This window comes from Chrysemys picta, chromosome 4, assembly GCF_011386835.1.
Source record: "Chrysemys picta bellii isolate R12L10 chromosome 4, ASM1138683v2, whole genome shotgun sequence".
Lineage (NCBI taxonomy): Eukaryota > Metazoa > Chordata > Testudines > Emydidae > Chrysemys > Chrysemys picta.
Genome location: NC_088794.1, coordinates 154,144,281 through 154,161,004, shown reverse-complemented (window position 1 = coordinate 154,161,004; position 16,724 = coordinate 154,144,281).

The following is a 16,724-nucleotide window of genomic DNA, read 5'->3' as shown; positions in this document are numbered from 1 at the left end:
ATTGACTCCAAAGCAGGTTTGCCCAGCTGGCTCATTCAATGAAGACTCATCAGGGAGCTGAAGAAAGGCTCTGGGCAGGGAAAGACAGAAACGGAGAGAGCTATTAGGGTCCATGTTACTTTCCAGATGCATAAGAGCATAAAGACCATAACAAAAACGGTACCAATTAATCCAGTTCCCTTTCATAAATCTACATGAGTAAAGGTTCCGTTTGTCATAGTAAGACCTGTCGAAATGGTACGAAAGGGCATCTATGTTGCTATTCCTGTAAATGATCACTTCAACAAAATGGCCATGAGTAACCTGTTTTTCGGAGATTATGTCCAAAACCCTAATCAAGTTCTTGCTAACAATTTTCACTTAGGCAGGCAATCCATGTGATACTGGCAATAGACCCGAGTTTACATCCATGGAATATGAAAAATGTCTGCAGGAAAGTAGTATGAAACATAGACATTCATCCATTTATTATCTTCAGACCAGCAGGGAAATAAAATGCTATAATAGCTGTTTTGAAAGACTGTTTGCAAACAGATGACCTAGAAAGAATGTCCTGTTAATCATTTGCCATTGATTTCCTACGGCGCTACCGATACGCAGCCCGATACGCAACAGCCCATTAGACCTGGTCAGCACATTTTCAAAGAAATGAAAGTTTGTCAAAGCAAATCACCCAGACTTAATGGTTCCAACAAAGTTTTCTCAGAAGGATTTTTTTGGAGGGCGGGGGCAGGGCAGGAAGATGTGAAAGCTGTCTAGCCTGCTGGTTTTGGCAATGGTCAGAGAGATTCATGTTACAGTCCCTGCTTTGCCTGATTCAGAGTGATCTGGAATGAAAAACTCTGCTCTGAATCAGCAGAGACTTGGCCCTGGGTCTCCCACATCCCAGGCCAGTGAACCGACCACGCCAACACCTACCACAAAGTCCCCAAATCGAAAAGCTCAGGTTTCAACCTGAAAATGAACATTTCAACACAATTCTTTTTTTTTAATGTTCAAAAGTGTTTGGTTTCGTTCCAATGTGGAACAAAAAATGAATATGAGATGCTGACAGATGCAGCAAAATTGACTTGTTGTCCTCTAGTCACCTCTACAGCCCACAGACCAATTGAAGTGAAAACACAAAGTGTTGAGAGAGGACATGAGGAGGAGTGAACACAATAAATGAAAACAAAGCTGAACAAACTGAAGAATTGTAGCAAGATGGGAGATCAAGGACTTCTGTGCACCCTTTCACCATGTAAGAAACAAGGGGACCATCAGTGAAACTGAAGGAAAACAAATGTAGGGCCCAGTTCAGGAAGGCATCCACCTTTGTGCATAGCTTTAAGCACGTTTAAGTATCATTGACTTCAGTGGGATTTCCATGCATGCTAACGTGCCGCGCTGAATCAGGGTTTAAAACTGGAGGGAGTGGGAGTGGTTTTTGTTGTGTTTTTTTTTTAATAAACAATGCAAAATTAACCCATGCAACTCATTGCCACAAGGCATTACTGAAGTGAAGAATTGGAAATAAAAAAAAAGATTAGACATTTATCTGAAGAACAAGACCATATACCGTTGCCATACATTAGAGGAGATAAACAACTTTAGAAGGGATAAAAAGAACAAGGAGTCCTTCTGGCACCTTAGAGTATAACAAATTTATTTGGGCATAAGCTTTTGTGGGCTAGAACCCACTTCATCAGATGCATGGAGTAGAAAATACAGTAGGAAGATATCTAACTATCTATCTATCGATATCTATTTATCTATCTAGATAGATAGATAGATATACAGAGAACATAAAAAAATGGGGGTTGCCATACCAACTCTAACAAGACTAATCAATTAAGGTGGGCTATTAGCAGCAGGAGAAAAAAAAACTTTTGTAGTGATAATCAGGATAGCCCATTTCCAGCAGTTGACAAGGTGTGAGTAACAGTAGGGGGAAAATTAGCATGGGGAAATAGTTTTTACTTTGTGTAATGGCCCATCCACTCCTAGTCCTTATTCAAGCCTAATTTGATGGTGTCCAGTTTGAAAATTAATTCCAGTTCTTCAGTTTCTCGTTGGAGTCTGTTTTTGAAGGTTTTTTTGTTGGAGAATTGCGACTTTTAGGTCTGTAATTGAGTGTCCAGGGAGGCTGAAGTGTTCTCTGACTGGTTTTTGAATGTTATAATAAAAATCCTTATGCTTAAGGATATAAGTCAGTCACTAATTGCCTGGGGTTAGGAAGAGATTTACATTATGGGAAGACTATGCCACAATTGTCCACTCTTTAATTAGACCTACAGTTGTTTGGTGGATTTGATTGAATATGTAGGGAGCTTTGCTTTATATTCTCTGGGCCCAATTCTTCACTGCCCATTCCTCAGCTATTTGCACCTGTTCAAAGTTGATGCAAAACACAACCAGATCAGAATGGCAAGTCTTTGCACAAATGCAGTGCAGAAAAGAATCAGGCCCTTTATGGTGACCGCATTTGAACACCAGAGTTTCCATGCTTCTCACCACTGAGACTGCATAATATAGATCGGAGAGGGAATAAAACGATATTTGATATTAAGAACAGATATTGCAATTTCTAACCTTCAGAAAACAATCAGTGTCTAAGCCATGCAAAAGAAGGCTTCTAAATGTAATGACAAATCGTTATCTCAGGCAATAGGAACTGGCTCATATGGTGGAAAAATGTGGGGTTCTGTGCTTAAGAGGTAAAATGCAATGGGAGGAAATATGGAATGTATATTTAGTAAATTAATGGTTCTGTCAGTAGAAATTGTAGAGGCAAATAGCAATGAACAAGGAATGTAATTGAGAAAGAAGCTTGCATAGATTGCTAACCACAAAACTGTGTTTCCTTTTTTTAAAGACTTATTTTTAGTGCTTGATTTAACGATAATAGACCAATAACCCTTTAAGGAAAAATGCGCGCGCGCACACACACACACACACACACACACTTCCCACACAAAGCCTGGCTGAGGGGAGAGCCTACAACATGGATGTTTACCCTGTATATGGGACTAGACACCAGGGATGGAGTAGATGTTCTGCTGCTATAGAGGTGGTACCATTTCTCCTCTCCTGCTATGCTATCTATTTACATGGTGTTATTAAGTGTGGAAGGCTGGAATGTCATTACCACAGTAACGCTGCCCAGGCTGCCCAGGGCTTCTGTCCTGGGAGTGCCAATGTTATCATTACTAACAGCGGATAAGGCAGCCTGCGCATTCAGCAGACCTCGAAGTTACTCATAAAGACAGACCACAGACTTAGTTTGCCGGTGAAGGACCTCGGACAGCTTTATTGTCAACGAAGCACGGTACTAGCTCCCTGGATCGGTCTAAGGTATACTAAAACATGTATGCTTGTTACAGTGGACTCGGCTCAGTCAGAAGCCGGACTCTCTGCTGCCCCCTCGGCTGGACAAAGGGGTAAGGCAAGGTACCCCAACATTTATAAACAAACAACTGGGACAAAGAACCTGCGTACCACCTTACGTGTTTCATGACATTTGTTTGTTTCCTCCCCTTGTTCCTGATATCCCTATTAATTATTTTGTCAAACCACCTTATCTTCTGTTTGATTGGGGCATATCCATACTAGCTGGAATATATTTACGTCAATAGTAGTGCCTTGTACACTAGTAACAACTTTGCCAAGTTCATGTACTGGACAGTGAACTTGTAACCATTTGCTTTAACACATGGCCTGACTTTGGTTCACAGGCTCTGTTTCAGGCCTCAGATCTTGCACCAGGCCCAGTGATCCAAGCTCTCTCTCTCTGTACTAGATAAAGCCATCACCATTGTAGTATCTGAGAACCTCACAATCATTAATGTATTTATCCCCACAGGAACCTGTGAGATAGAATACCCCCATTTTACAGATGGGAAACTAGCACAGGGTAGATTAACTGACTTGCCCTGGGTCATACTGGGAGTCTATGTAAAAGAGCCAGGAATTTAAACTCAAGTTCAGTTCAGATTGAACCTAAAGTAACATATAACAAATAGAACAGGAGTACTTGTGGCACCTTAGAGACTAACAAATTGATTAGAGCATAAGCTTTCGTGGACTACAGCCCACTTCTTCGGATGCATACAGAGTGGAATAAATATTGAGGAGATATATATACACACATACAGAGAGCATAAACAGATGGGAGTTGTCTTACCAATTCTGAGAGACCAATTAAGTAAGAGAAAAAAAAAAAAAACTTTTGACGTGATAATCAAGATAGCCCAGTACAGACAGTTTGATAAGAAGTGTGAGAATACTTACAAGGGGAGATAGATTCAATGTTTGTAACTTCAAAAGGTTGTTTTTTTTTTCTCTTACTTAATTGGTCTCTCAGAATTGGTAAGACAACTCCCACCTGTTTATGCTCTTTGTATGTGTGTATATATATCTCCTCAATATTTATTCCACTCTGTATGCATCCGAAGAAGTGGGCTGTAGTCCACGAAAGCTTATGCTCTAATAAATTTGTTAGTCTCTAAGGTGCCACAAGTACTCCTGTTCTTTTTGCGGATACAGACTAACACGGCTGCTACTCTGAAATATAACAAATAGGGTAAGAAGAGAAATAACCAGTAACTGGTATAAATTAGAAGTAATGGATGTACAAAATGGATAAGGGAAGCTAAAGACCTCAGGGACAACGCCATGGCTAGCAGGGCTAAGGACAATAAGGAGTTATTTATGTCTATTAAGAACAAAAGAAATCATAACAATGATATATGTCCCATTACTAAATGGAGATGATAAAATTGTTAATGATGCAGAAAAGGCAGAAATGTTCAATAGCTATTTCTGTTCTGTATTTGGAAAGAAGCAGAAAGATATGCTTGTATCACATGAGGATGATGACATACTTTCAGTCCATTAATAACTACATAAGATGTTAAACAACATCCAAGAGTAAATATTTTAAAATTAGCAGGCCCAGATAACTTGCACAAAGAGTCCTAAAAGAACTGGCTGAGGAGATCTTTGACCTGCTGTTAATTTTTAATAAACCTTGGAATACCAGTGAAATTCCAGAAGACTGGAAGAGTGCTGTGTTGTGTCAATATTCAAAACAGGCAAGTGGGATGGTGTGGGGAATTAGGCCAGTTAGCCTGACATCAGTCTTGGACAAAATAATGTAAAAGCAGATACAGGATTCACTTAATCAAGCATTAATGGACAGGAATATAATTGATGCCAGTCAACATGGTTTTATGGAAAACACGTCTCATCAAATAAATCTGATTTCATCCTTTGTTGAGATTACATATATAGTTGATAAAGGTAACTGTGTACATGTAACATACTTAGACTTTAGTAAGTCATTTGACTTAGTATCAAACAGTATTATAATTAAAGAATTAGCACTACACAAAATCAATAAAGCACACATTAAATAGAGTATGCCCTGGCTAACTGACAGATCTGAAAATGTAGTTGTCAATGAGGAATCATAGTTAAATGGGATGTTTCTAGAGAGGTTCCACATGGATCAATAATAGGCCTGATGCTATTCAACATTTTCGTCAATGATCTGGAAGTAAATAAAATCACTGGTGATAAAATTTGTGGATAACACAAAGATTGTTGGAATGAAAAATAATGATGAGAATAGGGCAGTCATGCAGAGTGATCCAGATTGCTTAATAAACTGGGCCCATTCAAACCCAATGTGTTTTCACACAGCCAAACACAAAGTTACACATATAGGAAAAAGTCATGCAAGCCATACCTAGAGAATGGGGAATGGTATCTTGGACAACAATGACTCTGGAAAGGATGGAGGGGTCAGACAGGACAAGCAACTCAACATGATTGCTCAGTGTGATACCACGGAGAAAAGGGCTGATGAGATAACTGGACGTAGAAAACAGGGGAGTTGTGTGTAAGAGCAGGGAGGGATTTTACATCTGTGTAGGGCACTGGTGAGTCTGATACTGGAATACTGCGTCCCATTCTGGTGTCTACATATTAAAAAGAATGTTGAAAAATTAGAGAGAGTGCAGAAAGAGTCACAAAAATTAGTCAAGATCTGGAGGAAATGCCATACAGTGAGAGATTTAAATATGTCTATCTGTTTCGATTATGAAAAAAGAAGATTGAGAGGTGACGTGATTACAGTATATCAGTACCTTCACAAGGAGAAAACTCTGGGTACTACAGAGCCGTTTAATCGAGTGGAGAAAGGCTGAATAAGGACAGATGCTAAGAAGCTGAAGCTTAAACAAATTCAAAATTAGAAATAAGGCATGCATTTTTGACAGGGAGGGTGATTAATCACTGGAACACACTTCCAGGGAAAGTGGGGGGTTCTCTGTCTCATGAGGGTCTTTAGATCTAGACTGGATGCCTTTCTGGACTATATGCGTCAGCTAAACACGAGTTATTGGGCTCAATACAGGGGTATCTGGGTGACATTTAATGACTGTGAAATACACAAGGTCAGACTTGATGATCTAATGGTCCCTTCTAGCCTTAAACCTATGAATTCTCAGTCCAGTGCCCTATCCACAAAACCCTTCTTCCTGCCCCTTTCCCAATGTAGGGAGTGCATAAGGGCAGAACAGCCTCAGTGACTGCTGGGTCACTACTGTCATTCATTGGTCTGGGGAAGGATTCCTGCCTCCTGCTCCCCCATGTAACAACCCAGAACACAGTCCGGTTATTGGGTTGGGTGCTGGACAATGGGGAAAGTTCTCCCTTCTCAGCTGCTCCGTGTCATACATCAACAGTTCTATGGCAGGGCTTATATTCGCCGAGCAATTCCACTTTATGTTTGTAAGTACTTAATGTTTTTCCCCTCTGCGCAAACTCCCCACTGATTTGAAAGTCATTGGATTTGTGTTTTCTAAAGGGAATTCAATGAGTTTTCTGGTCTTATTTCACATAGATGTGAAATGGAGCACAAGCCACATGGCAATCAGTTAATCGAGCTGCAACAGTGGTGTGTTAATGGCAGCTCACAGACTAGAGGACAATATCCATATGTTTATTACTCTCCGTTGGAATGTGTGTGCGAGTACTCTGTATGGAAAGGAATTTGTAAGTGAGAAAACATCGTCAAACAAAAACTTTTTAAGCAAAAGTATTGACATAAAAATGACCTATTGGCTTGATATCCAGAGGCACCAAAGACACTTTCTGCAGAAAGACCTTTTTTTGTATAGTTATTGAAATGTTATTCTCACCTTCAAGTTGTTCTGTTTGATCAGTATATCCATCTCTTGTAGCTTGTTCTCCAGGGATACTTTGTTGTGACCTCTCATCCCAAGTTCCATTGATTTCATGGTGCAATTGTAAAATCCAGGCCTTATTGCCAGTGACTTAGTTCTGATTTTCTTCTATTCTGTACTTTTTCTTTGAGAGGAACCAGGAACATTGTTATGTAGGAACCATTTCTGACCATTTATTTGGTATCACAGAGCAACATCGCAAGGATTCCTGTATGAAAGATTTGTTGGCCAATTGCATCAATTTTGATAAAAGTTTGTTTTGTAAAAAATTGGAAACAATGCTTTGAAAATGTTAAAATGTCCTGATTTGAGAGTTTTAGAATTAACATGCAAATATCGCTGTCATTTCTTTTTCCTAGTTAATAAACCCTTAGTTAGGTTACCATAGGATTGGCTGCCAGCGTTGTCTTTGGTGTGAGATCTGAGGTACAAAGTGACCTGGGGGAAGTGACTGGTCTCTTGGGACTGGAGGCAGCCTGAATATTTTGTGATTTTTGGTGTAAGTGACCATTTATCACCCGGTCTAGCTTGCCAGGGTGGCAAGAGAGACTGGAGAGCCCAAGGGGACTGTCTGTGACTCCATGGTAAGACTGGTATAGGGCTTCAGGGGTTCACACGTGTTACTGGGTTGGTGAAATCTAATTACAGAACGTGCCACCAGTTTGGGGTCTCTGCCCTGCTTTTTGACAGTCTGTCCTGAGGTTGGCACTCACGGTGGTTAAGCACTCCAGACAGCGTGACAGAGACATCCCATTTTGATTTCAGACCAATTTACACCAACTAAGGATATGGCTTATGATCATATGCAGGGCTGGTGGAAGGATGTTTCGCGCCCTAGGCGAAACTTCCACCTTCCCCCCCCCCCCCCGGTCTCCAAGCCCCCACCCTGAGGCGCCCCCCCATGGCAGCTCCCCCCCTCCCCCCTGAGGCACCCCCCCCCCCCGCCCCAGGGTTTTTAGCAACCCCTCCTAAAAATAGTAGGATCAAGATTCCAAACACAAGCTTCATGATCATTTAATGTTACCTTTGGGAAACATCCATTCCCAACATGCCACCATAGAGGTCACCAGATTGAACTTTAATTAAAACAGAGTAGTGTTATATTTTCCTCATTGATTACTAGCTACAATACTAAGGTAAGTAAAAATTGTTTCTTTCTAGAATTTCTCCAAAATATTCCGTTAGCAAAATATGTGACTGAAAAGATGTAAATGCCTTGGATAAGCACAATCAAGAAAGGAATCAGACTTTTGAGGGCGAGGGAGGGAGAGAAAGTGGGTGGGGTAAGCAAAATAATTAATGTTGAGGTGGTTTGAAGAATTTAGTAGAAATAAGAAAGAACTGCTCTCGAACTCCATTTGTTTGTTATGGAGTAGCGATGGAGCCAAAATATTTTAATCGATGGGAATATATCTCCTTTGACCTAGCACTGACATGGTGGAGATACCAGATTAATAAATATTCATTATCTGTATCTTCCAATGGAGACCCAATTTACCAGCATGCTGTGCACGCTGCTGCACAGAACTGCATTTCAACAAAGGGGATGTAATGTAAGCAACAGTGAATGGCATTTTTTACTGGTGAAACATGGTTTCCAGCAGCTCTGGGCCCACAAAGGTTGGATCAGGTAAGTGGCGAACAGCGCGGTGGGGAAATGGTTTTGCTCCAGAGGAAAATGGAGACACGAGTAGTAAATTATTGGCCCTAAACGCCATTCAAGTGCAGCCAACGATCAGTTCAGGGAACCACAATTAGTACAATAAATTCTGGCACAGTAGCATGTCCTTGATCCTACAATTAACAGTGCATTTGCTCACTAATTGTATGCCAGGCTGAAGCATCATTAACAGTAGAGAATTTCTGTTTGCCTTTGAGCTCTACCAGCTCCGCAGCATCAACCATCTTTAAGATTCATTTCCAAATCCCAGTGTTACATCACACCGCTATCATGTGGGACACAGAGCAGCCAGCTTTAGTGCACCGGGTGCATTAGTCAAGTCACCAGGGTGGTATCTGTGCTGTCCATTTCCTCTCCCTGCGCGCAGGATGCCACCTTTCGTAGCTGTGAAAATCCTCTCCATGCACGCAGGCCCTGCTGCTCCCATCTCTCCAGCAGTTTGCAGTTTGGCTCTGGCCTCCTGTGTGCCTGCTGCCCCCCTTCCGCACAGCCCTCTAATTTTGGGATTGTCTGCAAATAGGACTGTGATTTAGTTCATACCAAAGCAACCCCAATGAAGAAAGTGATAAGGGAGATGTGGGAAGGGCAGAGAGGTTGTTTATTCCTTATTTTATTTTATTTTATTTTTCTGGTCAAAAAGCTTTTTTTAAATCCTAAAATGGCCCTGGGCTAGACGAAAAGCAGGGAGTTGGAGACTACCAGCTGCCTCAGGCCTGGGACAAGTGCCACTCAGCAGAGTACCTGGAAGTGCTCCAACGGCCCACAATAGCACACATGCCCCAGTAAGGGACGCATTGGTATAGATCATTACCATGCAACCAATGCAAATATCTGCACACCCAGAGAAAGCTCAGTTCAATGACAGAGAGAAATAACGCAGGTCAAAGGGAAACTAACAATGAGATGAGAAGGCTCCTTGAGCGATTTTCAGGGGACTATGTAAATGAAGTTTGAGAAATGAAAGGGCGGCTGCTTATAATGCATTTGAATGGCACGTTATCCTTTTCTAGGTTAGGCTCTGCAAAAGGCACTCTGACAGCGGAGGCTGTTGAAAGTGACATGCAAAATGTTGGAGATACTGAGACGCCTGCGTTAAAATACTTAGCTCAACGCAGAGCAAAGAGTAATTTATCCCAGGCACCATTACACAGCCGGGTTAGCTGGTACCACAGTAGCTGAAGTATCCCAGAATGATGGACTATGTTTTTTTCCTTGGCTGTTTTCACTATAGTTTACAGTGATTAGCATATCAATCAAACAGGATTCTATTAGCTCCAAGCTTTCCTTGAATGCATTTGTATTAGCGGTGCACACACTGTGGGGCCCCATTAGGAGCTGTCACTTGCTTCAAGCTGAACAAACTTTATAATTCATGCCTGTAACACCGGTCATGGTTAGCAGTTTGTTTATTTGTAACCCCATTGTTCTCTGCCTTTTGATTACAGTACCCGCAGGATGTACAAAGTGTGTTCTCACAATCAAATCAGTGTTCACCTTCATTGTTTTAAGCACTTTTAAATTATTTTCATTGTATTACCATGCTCACACCCTATACTTGTTCTTTGATAGCTGCAGTAATGTTGTGCTGTACAGTAACTCCTCACTTCAAGTTGTCCCAGTTAACGTTGTTTTATTGTTAAGTTGCTGATCAATTAGGGAACATGCTCGTTTACAGTTGTGTAATACTCTCTTCTAATGTCGTTTGGCAGCCGCCTGCTTTGTTTCCTGCTTGCAGGAAGAGCAGCCCGTTGGAGTGAGCTGGTGGGGGCTTGGAACCAGGGTGGACTGGCAGCTCCCCATCAGCTCCCCGCTCCCCTAAGTTCCCTGTGCAGCAGCTGCCGGCAGTTCAGCTGTGTCCCTCCCCCCACTGCCATGTGCTGCTCCTGCCCTCTGCCTTGGAGATGCTCCTTGAGACTCCTGCTTGCTGTGTGGGGGGAGGGAAGGAAGAGGGGTGCTAATGTCAGGGTGGCCCCCCTCCCCCCTGCTCCTGCACCCCACTTACCCCATTTTCCACAGAGCAGGGCTCAGGATGGAGGGAGCTTGCAGCAGCTGTGGTCTCAGCAAGCTGATCTAATTAACAAGGCCGTGTACTTAAAGGAAATGCGCATCTCTCCCTCCATTCCTGCTGCCTTGTGTAGAGAGAGAGTTAACCCTTGAGGGCTCAGCCAATTGCTAGTTCATCATTTAGCAGTAAGGGAAATATCCCACCTTCTAACTCCTCCACCTCAACCAAGCTTCACAATCATCATCACCGTGTACCAGTATTGTTTGTTTAAAACTTACACTGTGTGTGTGTGTGTGTGTGTGTGTGTGTGTGTGTGTGTATAGTCTTTTGTCTGGTGAAAAAAACTTCCCTGGAACCTAACCCCGCCCCCATTTACATTAATTCTTATGGGGAAATTGGATTTGCTTAACATCGTTTAGCTTAAAGTCACATTTTCCAGGAACAGAACTACACCGTTAAGTGAGGAGTTACTGTACACAGACAAGAAGATCTAGTAAAGGTCTGACGGATGAGCTTGCAGTGGGAATACATTTGATAGGAGTTTTATCGTTATTAAGTTAGTTGTTGAATTGAACTCGCTCTTCCCCTAAGAATTTCATTTATACACTGCAGCATTAGCGCCATCTGGAAACACAACACACTTAATGAGTCAAATCTCCAAGTCTTCTGTTCTCTTCAGGTGGGCAGGTTAATTTTCCGTATAATTAGTTAATTGCAAAACTTTGGCTGGTGATATCTACTTGAAGGGAAATCAATATGACACTTCTCCCCTGTATCTGGAGGGAAAGGGGGGAAAGACAGCCATGCAACCATTACAGGCTTTGGAATTTCCTTGGTTTTAAGGAATTAGAGCATGAGTAGTTTCGGACCAGACAAAGGCCATCGTGCACAATGTATGTGCTCTTCTTTGGCTTATCTTATTTCACTCCTGGAACTTTTTCCATCTTCTTGTTCAATGTTCTGGAAACAAATCAGGATGCTTCTTGAACTCAGCTATACATCAATGCCTGGTAATTCATTGCAGTTTATTTATTGCTAGAGATGTTGAACGAAAAAAGCTTCTATCCAAATTTGCATGTTTTAAGTGCCCTCCATATTGGACTGATTTTATGGCATTTCAAAGTGATAGTGAAAAATCTCTCACAAAGTTTAACAATATCTGGATGTTGGTGAACGACACTAAAAGCCACTTGCAGTCCAAAATTCACACTATTGAGAAAGGTCATGGGGCTGAGTGGATTTAACACAGGGCCACTGAGTTGGGAGGTACAACGTTGTAGTCCTCACCCCCTACTGGCAGCCCTGCTGCTCTATAGCAGAGTAGGGCTGGTGGAGAAAGCAAATGTTGATCTGCATCACCCTGGTCAGAGCTGTCTTTACCAATATCTGATGTGGTTCATAAACCTCTGGTATTCTAACCTGTGGCATCCTCTGGACCAAGCTAGCTAGACTCTTGTCCACACTCACAAACCAGCATGTCCATTGTGTGTCTAACGCACTGTCCAAATCAAGGATGACACAGGAACCTTCAGTTACGATTATTTATATCTGAAAGCAGCAAAACAGTTGAAAGTTTGACTCTATCAGTAGAAGAAGGAATACATCCAGGCCTCCTTGAACTTCATGTGCCACAATGCCTGCAAAGACATTGACACTGTTGTATTGAGACCACTACCATCACACTGTCCTCATGGTTTTCTTGTACTCCCCTGTCGGCTTTAATCCATCAGTTGGGTCTTATTTTGGGGGGAGGGACCATCTTTTCATTATGTGTTTGTATAGCACCTACTTCAATGGGGTTTTGCTTCATGACTCGGGCCCCTAAGTGCTACAACAATGATACATGAATAAAGGGATAGGTTTGCCAATAAAGAAATAGTGACAATATTATTGCACAGGAAAATATAAGGTCTGATTCTTCTCATTTACCCCAATGTAAACTATGAGTAAATCCATCGCTGGAGTTACTCTTAGTTAAGAGAAGAATTAGACTCCTCGCACAAAGCCTAGCTAAGGTTAGCTCATATCCTTACAAGTGGAAGAAAAAGCATAAAAGCCAACCAGCATTGTCAATAAGGGACAAATAATAAGAAACCAGTAAGAGGACCAAAAATATCACTACAGCTTAACAGCCGAGCAAAAGAGCTGAATAGAGGGACACTTTAAAAATTGGAAGTCAATCCCTACCGAGGAAAATAGAAAGGAACATAAAGTCTGCCAAATCAAGTGTAAACGTCTAATTAGGCAGGCCAGACGACTGTAGGAGCGCTGTACCAGTCAGCTGGTACAGAGGCTGATTTGAGCAATAGGCTATATACCACAGTTAATAGTTCTGTAATTTCATAGTTGAGTTCCTTCAGAACTCTTGAGTGAATCCCATCTGGTCCTGATGACTTATTACCAATTTTTTTTAAAAGGCTCCAGAGGCAATGCTGGCAGTTACAGGCTGGTAAGCCTAACTTGAGTAGCAGGACAATTGGTTGAAACTATAGTAAAGAAACGAATTGTCAGACACACAGAAGAAAACAATATGTTGGGGAAGAGTCAACACAGCTTTTTAAAAGGAAAATCATGCTTCACCAATCTATTTGAATTCCTTGAGAGTGTCAGCAAGCATGTGGCCACGGGGGTTTCAATGGATATAATGTACTTGGAGTTTCAGAAAACGTTTTGACAAGGTCCCACACAAAGGCTCTTAAGCAAAGTAAGCAGTCATGGGATGAGAGGAAAGGTCCTCTCATGGATCAGTCACTGGTTAAAAGACTGGAAACAAAGGGTAGGAATAAATGGCCATTTTCACAATGGAGGGTGGTAAATAGTCCTCCAATGGTCCGTACTGGGTTCCGATCTGTTCAACTTATTCATAAATGATCTGGAAAGGGGGTGAACAGTGAGCTGCCAAAGTTTGCAGACGATGGAAAAGTACTCAAGATCGTTAAGTCCAAAGCTGGCTGCTAAGGGTTACAAAGGGATCTCACATGATTGGGCGACAAAATGGCAGATGAAAGTCAATGTTGACAAATGCAAAGTAGTGCACACTGGAAGAAAATAATGCTACCTATATACATACCAAATGATGTGTTGGGAGGGATCACGGCCTCGAACCTGGGTCCATGACACCCAGCAACTCACCTGGGTAACTAGGGAAGAGCTAGCTTGCAGAGGGCATTGGCCCCAAAGCTTCCAACTGGGGGAACATCCAGCCATCTGATTGGCTAAGGAGTACTATATAAACCAGGAAGTAACAAGAGGAAGTTGTCTGAGCAATTAGAGGAATCCTTTGCTGGCTATTCCTATGGACCCCTCCTGCTTACCTGACTCCTGACCCCTGCAATTCTGCCTGCTCCTGGTACCTGTCCTCCCATCCCAGATCCGTGTCTACTCCCAGTTCCTTCCACCCTACTCAAAGCCCATGCTCCTCCACCTTACATCGGACATTGTCTCCGGCTCCGACCCCTAGCTTGGTACCTGACAGTGGTTTTGGTTTTGATTCTCAGCTCTGACCACAAGGCCTGACTGCCCTCACCTCGGTCATTGCCTGGGGCCTAAATTAGCTGTTACCACACCAGAAAGATCTTTGAGGCATTGTGGACAGTTCTCTGAAAACATCCGTTCAATGTGAAGCAGCCGTCAAAAGAAGCTAGCCGAATGTTTGGAACCATTAGGAAAAGGACAGATAGTGAGTCAGAAAATATCATAATGCCACCATAGAAATCTGTGGTATGCTCACACCTTGACTATTGCGTGCAGATCTGGTTGCCCCATCTCAAGACAGATATTAGAATTGGAAAAGGTGCAGAGAGGGGCAACAAAAAGTATTAGGGGCATAGAACAGCTTCCATATGAGGAGTGATTAAAAAGACTGGGACTGCTCAGCTTGGAAAAGTGATGACTAAGAGGAAATATGACAGAGGTCTATAAAATCATGAATCGCAAGGAGAAAGTGAATACGGAAATGTTATTTAACCGTTCACATAAGACACAAACCAGGGCTCACCCAATGAAATTAATAGGCAGCAAGTTTAAAAACAAACATAAGAAAGTACTTCTTTACCCAACACCCAGTCAACCTATGGAACTCTTTGCCAGGGGATGTTGTGAAGGCCAAAAGTATAACTGGGTTCAAAAAAGAATTAGGTAAGTTCATGGAGGACAGGTCCATCAATGGCTATTAGCCAAGATGGTCAGGGATATAATCCCATGCTCTGGGTGTCCCTAAGCCTTTGACTGCCAGAAGCTGGGATGGACGACGGGGGATGGAGACCACAATTGTGCTGTTCATTCCCTCTGAAGCACCTGGCACTGGCCACTGTCAGAAGACAGGATACTGGGCTAGATTGACCTTTGCTCTGACCCAGTATGGCCGTTCTTATGTCTTCGTGTTGACATAATTGAACAAGGGTTTAGGTAGGACATCTTTTGGGTTGGAGGGACAGGGAAAAGCAACTTCATGCCATTCCCTGAGAGCATACACACAGCCAATCAACAAGGTGCATTATTTTCTAATTGCATCGATACCAACCAATGGGGAAGGGAGTAGGGTTTCACTCTCAATATCCTCATTTGGGTGTAGTATTTCCAGCAATTATGTTAACACATCAGCAATGCTGATTCCAATGAAAAGCACTATCATCTCAGAAACACTGCTGATGAGAATAGAATGGTCAAGTGCTGTAGAAAGAACAGTTTAGCCCGACAACACCCCTGTGAAATAGACATGAATTGCATCTTGGTTAAAAGATGGGAAACTGGGGCAGAGAGATAGTGGCCACAATCCAACTCTACCCAAAGAGAACGGAAAGACTCCCAGAGATTTGGGCCCCAGCTACCTTGTTGAGCTGAGCAGCGAGGCGGTAAATATTTTTATTCCTTTTCACATTTCTGAAGCATAAAATCAACCTTTCCGCCCTTGTGTTCATAGCCACCTGATTGACCTTGAGGTGTAAACAACATTGTACACACAAATCAGGCAGCTAGAAGCTGAAATTCTGCCACCTTTCCCTGTAATTGGCAAGTAGAGAAATTGCTGGTTAATCATTATTCTGGTGGAGGAGGGAGAGCTGTTCGTACTGAAACATCCCCATAGCTCTGCTTTCATGCTCTCTTTTCTCATGTATACAATAAGTGCTGTATTGTTGTGCTCTGGGTATATGTTTTCCAGAGGAGACATATGTATTCTAGAAGGGTCTATTTTACTAATGAACATGAATACCCAGGATGGCACACAAAATGAACATAGGATTTATGCATCATTATATGGTATTTTGTGCCAATGCAATTTCATCTAAGAGGAGCATGCAGCAATTCTAAATGTGCATTTGTTTATTTTAGATAATTACCTTCCATTTAGCCTTCTTTGGGCTCTTAAAAATAAAGGAGAATATTAAAAGGATTGAGTAACTCTGCTCCCTATGGTTATGGCCAATGGATTGTCACATTTTGTCTCTGAGCTTGGAAATCTAAATGGAGGACGTGCACAGGAAAACTTAGCCTACGATGCAAAGAGTCCTGTGGCACCTTATAGACTAACAGACGTATTGGAGCATGAGCTTTCGTGGGTGAATACCCACTTCATCAGCTGCATGTAGTAGAAATTTCCAGAGGCAGGTATAAATATGCAAGCAAGAGTGAGTCAGGCTAGACATAACGAGGTCAGTTCAATCAGGGAGGATGAGGCCCTCTTCTAGCAGTTGAGGTGTGAACACCAAGGGAGGAGAAACTGCTTTTGTAGTTGGCTAAACTAGCCTGACTCACTCTTGCTTGCATATTTATACCTGCCTCTGGAAATTTCCACTACATGCAGCCGAAG